At 45.2% G+C, this 17,875-nt stretch overlaps 2 pseudogenes; one reads left to right on the top strand and one right to left on the bottom strand.

The window, feature by feature from the left end:
* Positions 1-5,198: 5,198 nt before the first annotated feature.
* Positions 5,199-6,254, top strand: LOC116836595 (olfactory receptor 11A1-like; annotated as a pseudogene).
* A 5,813-nt stretch (positions 6,255-12,067) lies between these two features.
* LOC142045947 (olfactory receptor 6M1-like) lies at positions 12,068-12,928 on the bottom strand (annotated as a pseudogene).
* Between the last annotated feature and the right edge of the window lie 4,947 nt (positions 12,929-17,875).

The following is a 17,875-nucleotide window of genomic DNA, read 5'->3' as shown; positions in this document are numbered from 1 at the left end:
GATTACTGGTTTGGGGTGGGGTTTAGTTAGGAAGGATTTGGCTAAATGAAAAGACGTGAGGGCAGATATGCTGAAGCGAGGGGATGGGGGGCACAGAGAAGGGAAAAAGGTGGAAGCCGTGAAAGGGGAAGATATGAAGGATGTTCCAGTAGTCAGGGCATCATTCTAGCATTTGGGATTAGAACTGGATGAAATTTTTCATTTGAACAATTTCATTGACTGAAACTATTTGACGTGAATTTGCCTAATACTTTTGGCCCAAAACAATGGGGGCAAAGGGGCTGGATTCACAAAGACACTTAGGGCTTGTTTACAAAATGGCAGGAGGAGAAAAAAACAGCAGAGTTCCGTGATTTAGCCAAGGGTTCAACACCCACCTGCAATGTTGGAGACCAAGCTTCAAGTCCCTGTGCTGGAGCAGAAATTTAAAGGCAAGACTCCTGTCTCTGAGGGGAGTGCCGTAACCCCAGGCCATAGAGTGTTCAATGGTGGATCTCTTCCAGCCTTGCTGTTGAAGCTTTTCCACTTACATAAAATACCTCAGTAGTCATTGGCTCAGGGAGCAAGCGTGAGAATGACTCTGCAGAGTAGTGGTTGGAGCATGCATCGGGGAGATAGAAGCCCTTGACTCAAGTCCCTGCAGCAATGAACATGTAGTTATTGATACAAAGTGGGACAGTTTCAACAGAAGAGTCTGAGAGACTCCCACCCCTCTCTGAGCAGCCTGTCGCTTCAGTCAGTGCGCTCACTAGCAGGGTTCTAGGACTGGGATTTGTATCTGAGTCTCCCACATCACAGGCTAGTACCCTAACCACTGGAGCAAAGGTCATGGAGGCAAACGACCCCATTCTCGACAGCCCATTTTATGAATGGCACCTAAGGATCCTTGTGAATCGACCCTTTTAAAGATTCCTGGAAGCCAAATGTTTCCAGTTGAGTAGCATGGTATTTCTGACAAAAAGTGGATTTTCTGTTGCATTTTGGTTTGTTGAAAATTCCAGATTTGGTTCAACCTGTAGCAATTGTCTTTTCTGATTTTTTGAAACTGCCACCAAATCAAAAAATCAGCTGTTTGCTCAGTTCTACTTGGGATACCTGTGTTCCAGTCCCTGCTCCACCGGAGATTCCCTGTTTGACCATGGAAATGTCTGTGCCTCTGTTCCCCAGGTGTACAATGGAGAAAACAGGCACTCCATACCTCACAGGTGTGTTGTGAGGATCAATACATTATAGCCTGTGGGTCACCCAGCTACTACAACAAAGGGGGGCAGATAAGTACCTTTGGGAGAGGCAGGGCTGTCTCATGAACAAGAGTCTGAACACACCTGGAGGAGGTGAGATTACCCACACGACACAACTGGTGTCTGACACTGAACTCATGTAATAGGCTATTACTGAACTGACCACTCTGTGGAAGTGGAGCAGAAATAAAAGTGAGGGAATGCAGCAATGATGGAGATGAAAAGAGACACTCAGAGAGGGGCTGTCTCACAATGACTAAGGAGAGCCCAGCCCCACCTGCTCAGGTCTCACTTAGCAGTGATGGCGGAGGTGGGGAAAGTAACCAGATTTAGCTAAGCCTGACCTAAACAGCCCTTTTGTGACCCAAGTTGATGCTGTTGGGCTCGTCTACATGGGGAATGTTACCAGCATACTTAGACAGCGACAGTTACACCAGAGTAACCCCCCATCTGGACACTCTTATTCTGGGTGAAGCTGGCTTTTTCCCAGTGTCGCTGGCGTCACTTTCAAAGCAATATAAGCTGAAGCAGAAAATGGTGCTTTCAGTCCAGAATACGTGTTTTCACATGCGGAGTTTTGCCAGTATTGCTATAGTGGTGTATTTGTACTAGGATTATTCCCTGTGTGGACAAGCCTGTAATGTCCCCAGCTGAAGCTAGCCTATGGTGGAAGATCCTTGCTCCATGCACCTGGTCTTGTCCCAGAAAATTGCTGGTGGGTACCAATAAGTGGACTGGATGACTGGGCTTTACTGGGCACGAATGCACTGGGAGGCCCAGGCTGTGATTACCATTTGGGCTAGAAGACTCTCCCCGAGAGGAGAGAACTTTGGGCCAAGCAGGCTGATTTCACCAGGACTTGTGTTTGTGCCATCTATGGAGCAAATCCCGCTGCAGCTTCCCAGACTCAGTGGAGGGAAATGCCCCTCAGAAGTAGCATCAAGGGAGACACAACCTTCTCCCTCAGAGGATACAAATCTGAGGAAGTGAGTGCGCTCTGTCTATAGAGAGAGGAGAACATTCTCCAGGGGAGAGCTCAGCACCTGCTTGTCTCTTCAGGGCCACGTGGGTCTCTTTACCAAGAGAACCCAATTTCTGGAGAGAATTGAGAGAGAAGAACCTGACCCCTGGTCACCAACCCTGAGAGATCCAAGATCATCTACTGGAGGCTGAATACCTTGTGGTCTCATGTGAGCATTATCCCTCATGCTGCTGCTGCTATGCACTGAGACCCCCCTGTCAGGGGATACCACTAAAGGATTAATAGGGATACTGGCTGCCTGCTCAGCTGAGACTGATCACTGGCCTCCCAACAGCGGCAGAGATAAAAGTGCTGCAGAGCAGACAGGTATGTTAGCTGATGGTGAGACTGAAGGACTGTCAGAGGAGTCTCTTTTGCTTCAGCAACAGACTAGTAAGAAGCCATCTAGGCAATCAAGTCGTTCTCTCTCTCTCTATCTCTGCTTAATGGTCACTAGACTTGACTGGAAAATGGAAAACCAGTTTCATTCGAAATGTTGACATTTGAAAGTTATTTCCATTAATCAGGAAGCAGTTTACATTTTTTTAAAACTTTTGGTGATTTTGTTTTTAAACTGCTGTGTGCAATAAAATAAATAGTGTCTCTTCCCCCTGCTCTTTTCCTTCTTTTATTCCTTTTTCTTTCTGGCACTTGGAAACTTTCCAAAACTTCCTCTAACTTTGAAAAATTACCAACAAGCTTTAATTCTGAAAGAGTTACTGAGATAAAAGGAAAAATGATAGATGTTTGGTGAAGGTGGAAGAACAAGGAATTCTGAACAAACTTTAGACACCATAGTTGGCATGTTTTCTGACTCCTGTGAGCTTCTATCCATTGTAAAGGTACGACTTTGCTAGTGGAGATTTTAATGGATATTTTTATCATGCAGTTTCAGAAGCTCACTGAGCAGTTTCAATCAACAATATCTGTTGGCAGAGAAATTCAAAAGTTAATTCCCGATTGTGGCAATCAGAGTCCAGACACCTCAAGGGGAGAAAAGCAAGTTTAAAATAAGCAGTTAAACCAAGCGATTGCAGATTGTGGTGTTGTATATAAAAATAGTTGAGAAAGGTTGTTGATGAAATCTTGTAATGCTCTAAACATAATCATTGAGATATGTACACAGACTGGGATTATACGTATGGATATAGGTTATGAGTACAAGTTATTACAATTTGAGCTCCACCTTGCAGTGGCCAGTCTGGTAGAGAGGGGTTCCCCTCCCCCAAATGAGACTAGCTCAAAGCACCTAGTGTTGTACAACCCAAGAAAAGATGAATGATGGACCCTAACAGTTAAGGGGAAAACATTGAGACACACTGGCAATCAAGTAGAGGGAGTTTCCCCTGCTCTGAATAACAATGAATCACCTTAGTCTGGGGGGCAGTGGCAGATTAATGATTTTGCAGCCCCTAGGCCCTGAAATAATTACTGCCCCCGGCCCCATATGAACTTGTTTTAGTTTTTTCACAAATTCGTTTAAATGAAAATGAATCTAAATATCATTAAAATAATTGAATGTTTACAAGTTTTATTACACAAAAAACTTCAAGTGCGGCGGACCCTCACTTGAAATAGCACTATACAGATGCACATTCACTTTTAGCATGGGGCCGCGCATGGATCCAAAACTGAGAACTGCTTAATTTCTTTCTTCCGTTCATATTATTAACGTTTAGGCTTCTTGCACGTATATATACTAAATGGCATCGTGCCATCATTGGTGGTTTCAATACATGCTACGATTGGTAGAATTGCAACACCACTGATGCCACAATTACAAAAATGATGCTATTATAAATTTTGTAAATTTGCCACCTCTGCAAATTTGCCACCCTAGGCCTAGGGAAGGGGTTTCACGTGAAATCTCTCCAGGAACTGAGGAACAATCACTTGGTGAGTATAGTCTGTGAAATGCTGAATCCCCCTGCACTTAAAGAATATGCTTGGAAAGTCTCTTATTAGAAGGCATTTTTATCTAATTTGAAAGCTTAAAGGTTAATGCTCCATCTCTGTTTTGTTTTCTGCATGGCTTGCATAGGTTTGTTTCCCATGTGATTTCATCTATGAATCCACAATTTTTCTATTACATAAACCTCATGTTTGTTTTTTTCCTGGTAGGTCTCTGTGTGAACTGAGGAAAGAGTAGATGTCAAGAAGGGGGAAAGGTGCCCCTTAATCTATGGGTTTCGGGGGGTCATTTGAGGGTGCTCACCTTGCAAGAATAACTAGGCTGATAGTAGCCAGGACAAGAGTGCTATTCTTGTGGGCTGGCTACTGGGGTCAGGGCTCTGCCAGAGCTGCAAAGCATTAAAGCACCCAAGTTTGCAGGGCAGGCAGGGACAGAACCTCTGACTGGTCTGTGTGATCCCCAAAGCGTGACCACGATGATCACATAACAGCTTAAAAACTGATCTGCATGGTACAGCACAAATGAAATCAAATAAATGCTTGCCTGAAGACTTTGGTGTTCCAGTTTTGGACTGGAAAAACCACCCTCAAGGGGTGCTGGTTTCTGCTGAGGATGAGTCCAAAATAAACCAATATTCAGCTGTTTGTCCCTTTTGGCCTAGGAGTCTGACTTCAACATGCATCCGATGAAGTGGGCATTCACCCACAAAAGCTCATGCTCCAAAACGTTTGTTAGTCTATAAGGTGCCACAAGACTCTCTGCTGCTTTTACAGATCCAGACTAACACGGCTACCCCTCTGATACTTGATTTCAACTTGGATCTCCCATGTCCTAGGGCAGCTATAAAGTCACGTTCGCATTCCAGTCCCAGCCCAATGACTATCCATTTCCATTCATAATGACAATGAATACTCGTCGGGCTAGGAAAACTGGGTGAGAATAACTGCCACCCCAGCCTGGATTCTCAACCCAGCATTTGGGCTGTGACCTCAAGGAGAGGGAGCTTTTGAATATTACTGTATTTGAATCAATAGATTAAAGTTTAACAAATGTCGTTCTCACTGTATTGTAGAGTTTATCGCTTCCCCCAGATGCATCCCATGGCAGACACGGAGCAGGGAAATCAAACGTCCATCACAGAATTCATCCTCTTGGGATTTGGGAATATCCCTGAACTGCGGGTTTTTCTCTTCCTGCTGTTTCTAGCAATCTACTTTGTGACTGTGGCTGGGTACATCTTCATCGTTGTGCTGGTTGTGGCTGATCAGCAACTTCACACCCCCATATACTTCTTTCTGGCGAACTTGTCCTGCTTGGAGACCTGCTACACCTCCACCATCCTGCCCAGGATGCTGGCCAGTTTTCTGACTGAGGACAGAACCATTTCTGTCAATAGCTGCCTCACACAATATTATTTGTTTGGTTTCTTTGGAGAGACAGAATGTTCTCTCTTAGCTGCAATGTCTTATGATCGGTATTTAGCAATATGTAAACCACTGCATTATGCAGCCCTTACGAATGGCAGCTTATGCCTCCAGCTAGCAACTGCTTCTTGGATATATGGATTTTTGACTATTCCCATAATAGTATTTCTTGTGTTGCAATTTACTTTCTGTGGTCCCAATGAAATTGATAACTTTTTTTGTGAATTTCTGCAAATAATAAATCTCTATTGCAAAGCCACCTAGCAAATGGAGCTTGTTGTTACCGTCCTGGCAGCTGTATTCACTCTGCCCCCATTTGCATTAACCCTGGTATCCTACGTTGTATCATCTCCACCATCCTGAGAATCCCTTCCACCACTGAGAGGCAAAAGGCATTTTCCACCTGCTCCTCCCACCTCATTGTGGTGACAGTTTTCTATGGGATCCTAATCATTGTGTATCTGCTACCAAAAACCAACACACTAAGAGACCTAAACAAAGTGTTCTCTGTCTGCTACACAACTGTGACTCCTATGGCCAATCCCTTCATAGACAGCCTGAGAAACCAAGAGGTCAAGGAAGCCCTGAGGAAAATTGTCAGTAAGTGTCTAGATTTTATGAGAATTCAGAAACTTCAGTCTCTTCAGGCAAAATAGTGTATTACTCAGGTGCTGTGTGGCCCTTATTTCTTGCTCCATTCTAGATGATATGTGCTTATAACATTTTGAGGACGTGCAAAGATTTGTAAGTGTAAGAGGAATCAATACCAGAACTGTTGGAATAAAATTGAACTGTATTTTACTTGCTGAATGTGGGTAGATGATATCTTGGTGAATTTCATACATTGAAATAAATTAGGGCTTGATCTACAACGGGACTTCGGCATTGCAAAGACTAAGTTTTAGGTTCATGCCAGCCAGTGAGAACCTCAGCCCTGCGCTCGGCAGCCAGGCTCTCTATACGGTGCATGGGGAGAATTAGGAGGCTAAGAAAGGGATCCCTGGAGGTCAGCAGGTGGAGCAAGGAGCTGCCTCACCCAGCCAAGAGGAAAAGCCAGTTAGAAGAGTGTTGCCTAAGCCCCATCTCTCCCACGAAATTAGTCACTATCTCTGCTTGAGATTATCAGCTGGGAACCCCGAGAGGGGGCGGAGGAACTCACCAGGCTGTTGGAGACCCAGGTTCAGTCTCCCCACTGCCTAATATGGAGCAGGGCTTTGACTGTGGGTTCCTCCCATCAGGTGAGGGTCCTAGCCACTGGACTGCAGAGTTGTCCTCTCTGGCACAACACGTGTTTAATTAGTTTTACACAGTGGAAAAATGTCCTCAGGAGACTTTGAGGGAGCCCCACACCTGATTATCCTTCGTGCCAGGGCTTGGGGAACTCACCCAAGAAAAGGGAAATTGCCTTCTCCACCTGCGGTGGAGGGGAGGGAATTGGATCTGTCTCTCCCATGTCCTGGCTGAATGCACTAGCTACTAGGCTCAGGGTTATAATGGAGTCCTTCAGCCACTCTGGTTGGGGATAGGTGTGCTGTGAGCATGCCTACCGGATCAAGGCCTGCAGGTGAGACAGGCAGGGCTATACCTAGCTTGAGGCTCCTGTGGGGTGAGGTGTGAGATGAATGCCTAGACTGAGGTGCATATGTTCACTGGGAGATACCGGCTTCTACAGTCCTTTAGTGGCAGAGATTTAGCCACCTATGACATTAGGTGTCAGTTGAGCTGGGCTTTGAGGCTCTCATTGGTGCCTAAATGCTGGTTCTATGCACTTGAGTCCCTTCATGAGACTAGCTCTGAAAACTGAAATTCCGAAGTGACAGATGCTCGTAGGCTCACGGCTTCTCAACGAGATTTATGTTCCTGTGTCACTGAGTTTGCTTGAGGCCAGATGTGTTTAAAGATACGGAGGTGCCTGGTGGGATTTTCAAAAGCATCCAGATGCAGAACATGCCAAAAATGGGTTTAGGTCCCAAGATGGTGCTGGAAGTCCCATTGGTGTCTAAATACATTTAAAAATCTGGCTTTTGGGCATTTCTGAACATTTTACTCCTGGTCTTTAACCTCCCCTGATGAGAGCTGAGGGAAAAGTCATTAGGTTTTCAGCTGATAGCCCATATGAGACTGGACCTCTGCCAACTGGCTAAGGGCCAGGGCGGGCATAGTTTCACTGAGATCCCACGACACGAGCTCACCAGAGGGTGGCATGTGAGATCTGTACTAAGAGCTGCTCACACACCGGTCGTCATAACTCAATATATCCGCCACACATTTCACAAGGATTATGTTCTATACTAAAAATACATCTTGGGGTAAGCCAGGTCACCAGGTGACATACCTCTTGGAAATACTTCCTAACTCTAAGAACAGTAAGACAATGTAACAGGTGCCTAGGAAGGTTGTGGAGGCCCTTTACTGGAGGTTTTCAAAAGGAGGCTGGATAGCCAACTGTTTTGGATGGTTTAGACAAAGCAAATCCTGCATTTGGCAGGGGTGAGACTAGATGACCCTTGTGGCCCTTCTGATTCTACAGTTTTATACTTCCGAGATAACAGGATGCTTTTCTCCTGTCTAGCCTTTGTGATGTGGACCTCACAATGGAGGCCTATTTACAAATGAGCCTGGTGCAAGTTAAAAGATTGCAAAATCTGAGAGAAACAAAACAGCAGAGGGTGTTGAGGGTCCTTCACCTAGCGACAAGCTGACAGTGTGTTTGTCTTCTGAAAACAGGGTCACTGTTAGCTGACTATAAAGCGCAGCAGAGGATTTGGGAGCAATACTCTACAAGACACAAGTATCTTGTTAACTAAGTTTGGACTCTAGAATGATGTCATGTTATGATTTATTTTATTATAGGTAACCATTTGTTTCCAATACTTGCTACTACTGGAATCTCTAAGCTTTGCTAAATAAACTTTACTTGTTTCACTATAATCATATGTAAGTGCTGTGTGTTAAGCAGAGCGTGATCTGAGATGGAACAGTAAGCTCAGTGTACTGGTTCTTGGAAGCGTAGATCTGTGAATATGGCAAGTGTCCAGTCAACCAGGGGGCTGGTCACTCCGTGGGATGTCTGAGGCCTTGAGCCTAACATAACTGTAAAGTAAACGCGAGGCCTGCATAGGCCTTGAGAGGAGTGCTTGTGTCGCCCATGGCTGTGGAGTTGGGAGCTGACCCCCGGTAGGTACAAACAAGTCTTCCTCACACTGAGGGCAGGCAGTGGCAAGGTACTTACAGCACTGGGTATTAAGGAAGTGTCATAGCAAAACTGATTACATTAATAAGTTTTTTTGTTTCTAACAAAAATGAGTCTCTCACTGAAATGAAAGACTGAAAATTTTATTCGTTGAATGAAATTTTTTCAGTGTGAATTTAAAACATTTGAACCATTGCCAATTTTTTCCCTAAACTCTTCACCAAATTCAACCTGAAATCTCGAATAATTTCACTGCCCTGAAAATGCACCTTTTTTTCTGTTGGAAAAATTACCATTCACTATGCACCCTTCTGCACCTCTGAGTTGGCAGCAACAGGGCTGGGTTCAGTATCCAGGGGTTCACTTCAATAACACAATGCAAACCGGCTTGAGCCCCCACCAGTGACCTGGACAATTACATACCACCCCCAGGGCGCCTCTAGGAGGCAATCTCCCATCTTCACAAGCACAGAGTCTGATGTAGCAAAATCCTTTTAATAAAGGAAGGAAACAATGTGGCATTACGTTGGGAAACACCACAGACAGGATTCATAACACAACCATGAGCAAAAGACCCACCTCCAAGTAAGTCTGGTAATGTCCTTTCCCTCAGGTCTTAAGTCCAAATCACCCAAAGTCCAACAACCCAAGTCTCTGTCCCTGGTCAGTGCCACCCCAGAGTTCAAAAGTTCATCTGTCAAAGTTTTACCCCTCAGCCTGGTGGAATTGGGTGGGTGCACACAGAGTGTTAGGGCACTTATGTGATCCGAGGCTGACTGCCTCGCCTCTCTGTGGAGGTCTGCTGCAGCCTTCACCACAAATGCTCTGCTTCTCCAGCCATCCCGCAACTGCTCTGCTCTGCTGCACTTACTGTTCCGTAGGCCACTCCAACTGTCCCACATGCTGCTCCACTCCACCAGCCATCCTATAAACCACTCCAGCTGTCCCCACAACTGCTCATCTCCACTCTGCTGCGCTTTGCTGCTCCAATCATTCTACAAACTGCTCTGCCAGCCACTTAGCAATATATCTTCAGGCTCCCCCACTAGTTAACACAGCACTCAGTGACCTCAGCTCAGTAATTTAGCTCTTTTAGTGGTTTCAGCTTGTAGTAAGGAAGCTGCAGTGCTGGTGCACCATTAGTTCCCAAAGTGAATTCAGCTCAGCATTCTCTAGCTAGATTCCTACTGGAATCAAAATTAGCTCTGTCATTTAACAGTGGAGGGACCGGGCGGGGGGAAGAGAGAGAAGGGGGTGCAATTGGTGTACCAGGCCCTCAAAAGGGAGACCCATACCATCAGATACACACACCCATCCCCAACTTCTCTCAATTCACTGGGTTTTGGAACCCATGTTCCTTGTCTAGCGAGTACTACTTAGTTGATGGTTAGACACTCTGTCATAAAACAGTTTCATAGTCCCTCATTCACATAATCAGGGTAACAATACTTTATTCCTCCTGCCCCAATAACAGAGAAATAGGGGATCCCACAGCTGTCAAAGTGATCATTTTAGGCTGCCGTGGCTATTCTAGGTGGGGTGGGTGCGCCTATGCAAACAAGATCAGCCCCTGAAATTCTTTTCCACACTCGCCATAATTCACCACCAGATGTCAGGGTAGAGCTCATCCTGACTCTACTGACAACTGAAAAAATGTCTCCTTGCTCTACCCCTGGGCCATGAGTGACTCTGTCTGGATAATTGTCCACCTGGACTCTGTGGGAGAAGGAGTGCATAGAACATTTGCTCCTCACTCTCGTAGATTGCATTGAATACAGGCTGAGTGTAGGGCTGTGCGGGGGATATTTGTGGGAATTCTCAGATTGTGAATTTGTGATCCATGTGAGCGATGAGGACCCTGGGGTGGAGGAATGTTCAGAGAGATAAGGATGCTGTGTGCTCCTTGTCCCAGGTGCTATATAGCTCAGGCCCCAGGTCTCAATGGCATGGCACAGGCTGATGGTGTTGAGAAAGAAATGAAAATGTTGATATGTTGAATAATGACATCCCTTCTCTGCGTGGCTGCGTTGTGTAACAGTCACTAGGTAGCAACACTGCACCTTTTATACTATTTATACTGCTATAAAGTCTAATGGACCTTAGATGGCAAAGCAGTGTAGTGAAGGAGTAGGCATCTCTGCGTTACTGGGACAAGGTGAGAGTTGAGAGTTAAGTCGCTAGGCTTGGCAGAAATCAATTTGTATTTGTTTTAATGGATAATATTGATTTAATCCATAAAAATAAAAAATACTTAAAAATACATTTTCAGTTGCAGAAAATTATGGGGGAGCAGGCCATAGGTGGGTCAATCAATAGTTATTTACTTACAGTAGTTGTTGAGATTCAAAAAGTTAAAGCTTTGAACTGTTAAAACAGAAATTTTTAACATCACGTGTCAAAACATACCAAGTAAATATCCTTAAATCAAACTCTAAGTTTTCAAGCAGCATTTTTCGTTCTTTGTCGATCTGTAAATTTCAATAATCATCAATGGAAATATTTTTTTCCTCAGCTTGTGTTTGGTTTAATCAATATTAATCAATAAAAATGTAATTTTTCCAAGCCAAGATATAGTTCATCCTTTCCTCTTTTTTACCCTCTACAGAATCCTCTCAGCTCTCACTGATGGCTTCTTATGTCTCGTTCTATATCTATTTTCCTCAACAGACTCCCCATATGTATCCCTTACACTGTGCTGCCATCTAGTACACAATAAATCAGTCTCTAAGTTTCTCAGCCTGTGGGTTGCGATCCAAAATTGGGTCGCCAGAATGTTTCAAAGGGTTGTGTGGCAGCTCCTGTCCCAAAGGCTGGCTGGGCTCACCTCCCTGCTCCAGGCACTGCAACCTTTGGAACCTTAAGCAGGAATATTTTGGGGGGTCCTGCACACACAACACCTACTAATAAATAATAGGGGGCTCCTTTGAGCTGCTCAGGGCCCTACACACCACTCAGGTTTGGCCCAGGCATCATGATGACAGAAGCCTGGGTAGGCCAAACATGACTGAGTGGCACCGCAACCTCATGAGCCAGGTCACACCTCCACTCACTCAAATTTGGTCCAGTCAGCGGGGTGGGGCCAAACCTGAGCAGCGCTGCAACCCCGGAGGTTGCAATGCCTGGAACAGAGGGCCAAGCCCAGCAAGCCCCACAGCACAGGAGCTGCAGGAACCACCACTGTGGATCCTGCCCAGTACTCGCTCCAACTCGTCTCGGGGAGCAGAACCCAACCAAAACCACCCCAGCTCCCCCACCCCTCGCAGCCTGTTTACTGGGTCACAGCAGGCCATAAATATTTACAAATGGGTCATGAGCCCAAAAAGTTGAGAACCACTGACCTAGATACTTACTGACAATTTTTCTCAGGGCTTTCTTCACCTCTTTGTTTCTCGGGTGGTATATGAAGGGATTGGCCATAGGAATCAGAACTGTGTAGCAGACAGAGAACATTTTGTTCAGGTCCCTGAGTGTGGGGGCGGGGTTGGTAGCAGATACGCAGTGATTATGGTCTCATGATGAGGTAAGAGGAGCAGGTAGAAAATGCCTTTTGCCGCCCGATGGTGGAAGGGATTCTCAGGATGGTGGAAATGATACAAATGCAGGATGCCAGGGTTAACGCAAATGGGGACAGAGTGAATAAAGCAGCTAGGAGGGTGGTTACAAGCTCTAGAAGGCAGGTGTCACTGCAGCAGAGATTTATTATTTTTGTACATTCACAGAAGAAATGTTGATTTTATCGGGACGACAAAAATATAGTTGAGACATGAAGGACATTGGTGTGGTACTAGCCAGAAGGCCACTCATCCAAGACTCAGCTGTTAGCAGGAGGCATAAACTACCATTCACGGGGGCTGCATAATGCAGTGGTTTGCTTATTGCTAAATACCGATCGTAAGACATTGCAGTGAAAAGAACATTCTGTAAACCCACAGAAACTAATAAAATTAAATTGTCATACAGCCTCTGACAGAAATGGTTCTGTCCTCAGTCAGGAAACTGGCCAGCATCCTGTGCAGGATGGTGGAGATTGTATTGGGTCTCCAAGCAGGGACAGGTTCCCCAGGAAGGAGTACATGGGGCTGTGTGAAGGTGCTGATCAGCCACAACTAGCGCAACGATTAAGCTATTCCCAGACATGGTCACTATGCAGTTGCTAGAACAGAGAGGAGAAGGATCTTCACTTCACAGAGATTTCTGAGATCCAGGAGGATGAACTCTGTGATTTGATGTTCTGTGCTCTATGGTCTGTATCAGGGAAGATAAAACAAATCTCTACTATAATGAGAATAAGCTTTGTTAAACTTTAACAATCCATTTAAACAGCATTTATAATCAAATGCCCCAATCACCTTTCAGCTACCAGCCCAAACTGGCTTGAGAACACAAACCGGGGCAGTGGGTGTTCATACAATGGAGGTTGATGCTGACCTACCAGGCTTTGGAATCCTTTTAAGGCTACGTCTCACTAGAAATACCCCACTGTAGCTGCTGCGGTCGTGTGGACCTTACTACAGCGACGGAAGGGTTCTGCTGTCACTGTAGTAAATCCACCTCTCCAAGAGGTAATAGCCGAGTCAACTGCGACCTTCTGACTAGCAGCATCTATGGTGAGGTTTAGCTACTAACTCATCACACAGGGCATGAAATTTTTCACAGCCCTGAGCAATAAAGTTAGATGAGTTTAACTTTGTAGTGTAGGTGAGCCTTTACTCTCCTTTTCTGGCCACTTACTATTCACTGTCATTATGAAAGACTCTGACAATGGATGGTCATTTGGGCTGGGGACAGCCTGTGAAAGTGACTCTGTAGCCCAGTGGCTAGGTGTCACCTAGGGGTGTGGCTGAGACAAGTGCATCCCCATGACGACTTTTTGAACAACTCCAGAGGAGAGATTGAGAACACCCCTCGGCTCAGTGTCTAGGGCATTTGCCTGCAACGTTAGAGATCCCTATTAAAATCTCTTCTTGTGTGGCTACAGCGGAACTGGAAGCTGGGTCTCCACACCTCTACTGAGTGCCTTAGCCACTGGACTAAATCTTATAAGCGAGTGACTTCAGCCTTCTCCTCCAGCTGGTTTTTTAATCTTTTGCTTTGCTCTTGTCAAAATGCCTGAAACTCAAAACAAAATTCAGGGTTTCCTCTTGTTTCAACATCACAGAAACGTTTCCAGTCAAAGATTTCTATTTCAGTAACATCAGAACATTTTGACTTTTTTGAGCTCAACATTTTTTTCTTTGACTTTTCAATTCATCGTCATTTTTGTTTTGACCAGAAGCAATACTGATATATGCTCTTTTTTGAAATTGCCAGTGAACCAAAAACCCCGTAATTTGCCCAGCTCTATCAATGACATGGAAAGTGAGCGAGCAAAACTGACAGCAATGTGCTGCTAAGTCAGACTCCGATTTGTGTATAGATCCTGATGCATCTGATTAAGAACAGATTTAGCCATGCTCCCCAGAATCTGCTCCAAGGAGCTATCCCTAGTGGCTTGTAATGGGTATGCCAGCTCCCCAGGAGGAGTCTGGCAAATGGAAGTGTGACGACTGGATTCCCTTCAAAACTTTCCCCTCTTCCGCAGAACAACCCAATGCTCCATGAGTGTGGCTTTGCCAGTCCAAAACCTCACCTCTGAAGCCTTTTTATGCAGACATTTGTTTGATTTCATTTGTGATGTACCATATGCATCAGTTTTTTTGTTGCTAAGTGATCATCACTAACTTCTGGATTTCTCTGCTAATGGATATTGATTCAATCTGCTTAGTGGCATTCTGAAAATGGAACAATAAAATCTCCATTAATATCCACAGTAGTGAAGTCATTCATTTAGAAGGGGTATAAAATCACATGATTCTGAACATGTGCCAACTATCATGTCTAAGGGTTTCATTGTTCTTTAACATTTCCTTTTTGATCTTTTTCCTTTTCTGTCTTCGAACTTCTGCAACTTTGAAGAAGTTAGAGAGGGAGAAGGAAAAAAATCAAGTCTGTTACTTTGCCACTTTTGCAGTTTTTCAAACTTTGAGAAAGTTTTTAGAAAGTCACTGAGTGGCCAAATGGACAAGGAAATTGTGTGTGCGTGTATGTGTGTGTGTATGTGTGTGCGCACGCGGGGGGGAAATGACACTATTTGGTTTGTATTTAAACCACTGGGTGCAATGTCCAAAAGTTTGAAAAAAATGCAAAGTTCTTTATGATTAATGGAAACAGAGTTCAAATGCCAACCTTTTTCACATATGCCGTGTTTGTTGTAGCCATGTGCGTCCCAGGATATAGAGCAGCAAGGTAGGTGAGGTGATATCTTTAACTGGATAACTTCTGTTGGTGAGAGAGACAAGCTTTCAAGCTTACCCAGAATTCTTCTTCCAGTCTGAGAAATGTGCTCAGAGGGTATGTCTATGCTGCAATTAAATCCCATGAGGGGAGAGTCACCTAGAGCTCAGGCTCCAACCTGAGCCCAAATGTCTACATTGCAATTTTACAGGCAGAATCAGCTGACACAAGCCAGCTGCAGGTGGTTTAATTGCAGTGTGACACAGCCAAAGTGTCACATCTAAATACAAGGTGGAACAGATTGTTCACCATAAATAGTGAACACCTTTCAAGGGATTGGGCAAGGTGAAGTGGCCCAGTAATAAAGGGGGGACGAGAAAAGCTGAGGTTGGGGAGGGAGTTAAGTGGGTTACAGATTGTTGTAATAGACCACAAATCCAATGTCTCTTGTGTATTTGGTTGTCATGGTTTTTGTTCCTGTGGCAACTGAGTTAAATTATTAGGGAATAGCCCAGCCAGCTTCGGCTGGTTAGGTCAGCTCTGTGTCTGTAAATAAATGGTTACTTTGTTAGCTGTCCGTTCTCTGGCCTGAAGTGATTTCTTCCTAAACCGGCTGCCCTCAAGGATATAACATATCTGTTAAGTCCGTGATTTTTAGAGTCTAGTAAAGTTATGAATTTAACCCCCCAGACTCGTCTTTTGAGGTTTATGCAGGTTGCCTTTAAGGACAAGGCCCGATAGGTCAGATATGGAGTGACTGCTTTGTGAAAAGAGTTCACCCATGGGGGATATGGTGTTTTATCACTGTTTTTTCCTGAGAGTTCATTCAAGAGCATAGTGATTGACTCACTGTCTGGCTTCACCCACAGAGTTATTTTGGGGGGGCATTTAGTGCACTGGATGATGTACACCACATGTGATAGGCATTTGTAGGACCCATGGATCTTGAGAGACGTGTGGTGGCAGTGGGGTATTCTCATCACAGAAGTGGAGATATGACTACAGATGTCACATCTGTTCTGGCAGTGTCTGATGTTGCTTTGAGTTAGTGTGTCCTGGTCTGTGGGGAGTTTGCTTCTTATGATGAGGTTGTGGCCGGGGGGGTTGTTTGAAGACCTGAAGTGGGGATTCAGGAATGATTTCTTATAGGATGGGGTACCAGTTGAGTATGGGTTGTAATTCTTTAATGATACCCCTGGTTGTCATCTACCACATCACTCTGGAACCCATACAGGGTATGTGGCAGGAGGGGCCCTCTCCCCTCCCCCATCCCCTTCCTCTCCCCCATGTTAAAGCCAGTTCTCTAACGTATTTGGATGGCCTGTTCCATGGTGTGATCTACTTCTTTGGAGTGTCCTTGTTTGGTGAAGGCATTCTTAAGCATGTTAAGGTGTATATCTCAGACTTTCTCTTTGGTGCATATTCTGTGGTATCTAAGTGCCTGGCTGTAGATAGCAGATTTTTTGTGTGTCTGGGATGTTGCTGGATCTGACAGTAGGTGTGGTGATCATGTTTCTTTTATATGGTTGTCTGTAGGGTTCCATTGTTGATGCTGATTGTGCTGTCCAGGAAGATGATGCTGGTGTGAGAGTATTCTAGAGAGTTTCATGGATGCGTGATGGTGGTTAAAGTTGTCATAAAAATCTATGAAAGAGTTTAGACTGGCTGGTCATAGGATGAAAGTATCAAAGTGTCTCAGGTACATGCACCATGAAACCAGTGATATACCTGAGATACATAGACAATGCACAGTGGTGAACCAGGGTGATTAGTGGCTTCCACCTAATGTTTGGAGAAGTTTGTCTCAAGGTGTGCTACCTGTGAGTGAAACTACAAGGCCAAGAGAACATAATTTCCAGCATATATACATAATTCCTGACATTTTCTGTGCATACATCTCTCAATGATTCTGATGACCAGTGTGACATTAGAGATCGTGCATGACCCCTTTTGGTGAACACCTGGGATCACTGTATTCTCTGCCAGTTGTCATCAAGATGTCCTAGGGTCACACTAAACACTTCTAAAAATCTGCCCCTCGATCCACAAAGGGACTTAAGCATGGCAATACCCAGCCTCTAGGCACCTTTCCACGCAGCAATCCCACAGCTCAAGTTAGGTGCTTAGGCTGCATGGGGAGAACTGGGGCTCCCAACTCCCATTCAGTGGCAGGTAGGAGCAAAGTCCCTTTGAGCATCTGGACCTAAGAAAGGGATTCACAAAAGCCAGCTTGCGGAGCAGGGAGCCCACAGGGAATGCTGAGGAGCGGGACATGGCCTAAGCCCTGCTTCTGTGAAGGAACAAGGCATCTAAATCTCAGCCTGAGCATCTGTGTATGAGGAGAGCATCTGTGTATGAGATTCTCACCGGTCACAACCCCCCCACCCCACATACACACAGCAGAGCAATCACCTTGAAAGTGGGAAAGCAGGGTTCTTTTTCCCTTATGATTGTCGTGCAGCAGCGTTTGAATAGGGGCTGACCACTGGGCTGTAGAGTCATTCCTCCTCTCCCTTTGGCCCAATGCATGTGGAGTTACTTATACACAGTGGGACGCCTTCAGCAGGCAAGACTGTGAGCATTCCCTGCTCCCGTTATCCAAACATCCCATAGCCCAGTGGCTGGGGAACCCACCTGCCAAATGTGAAACCCAGGCTCTAATCCCTTCTCTGCAGAAGGGAGAGTTCAACCTGCATCCCCAAACCTGGCTGAGACCCCCAGCCGTAGAGCTCAAAGCTGAAAAGGAGGCTGCTCTTGCCATGTTGCACAGGGTTAGGTGTGTTCCAAGCAGGCCTATTGCATCAGACCCAC

Source organism: Chelonoidis abingdonii, chromosome 25 (genome assembly GCF_003597395.2).
Source record: "Chelonoidis abingdonii isolate Lonesome George chromosome 25, CheloAbing_2.0, whole genome shotgun sequence".
Lineage (NCBI taxonomy): Eukaryota > Metazoa > Chordata > Testudines > Testudinidae > Chelonoidis > Chelonoidis abingdonii.
This window is presented reverse-complemented; position numbering and strand designations above follow the sequence as displayed.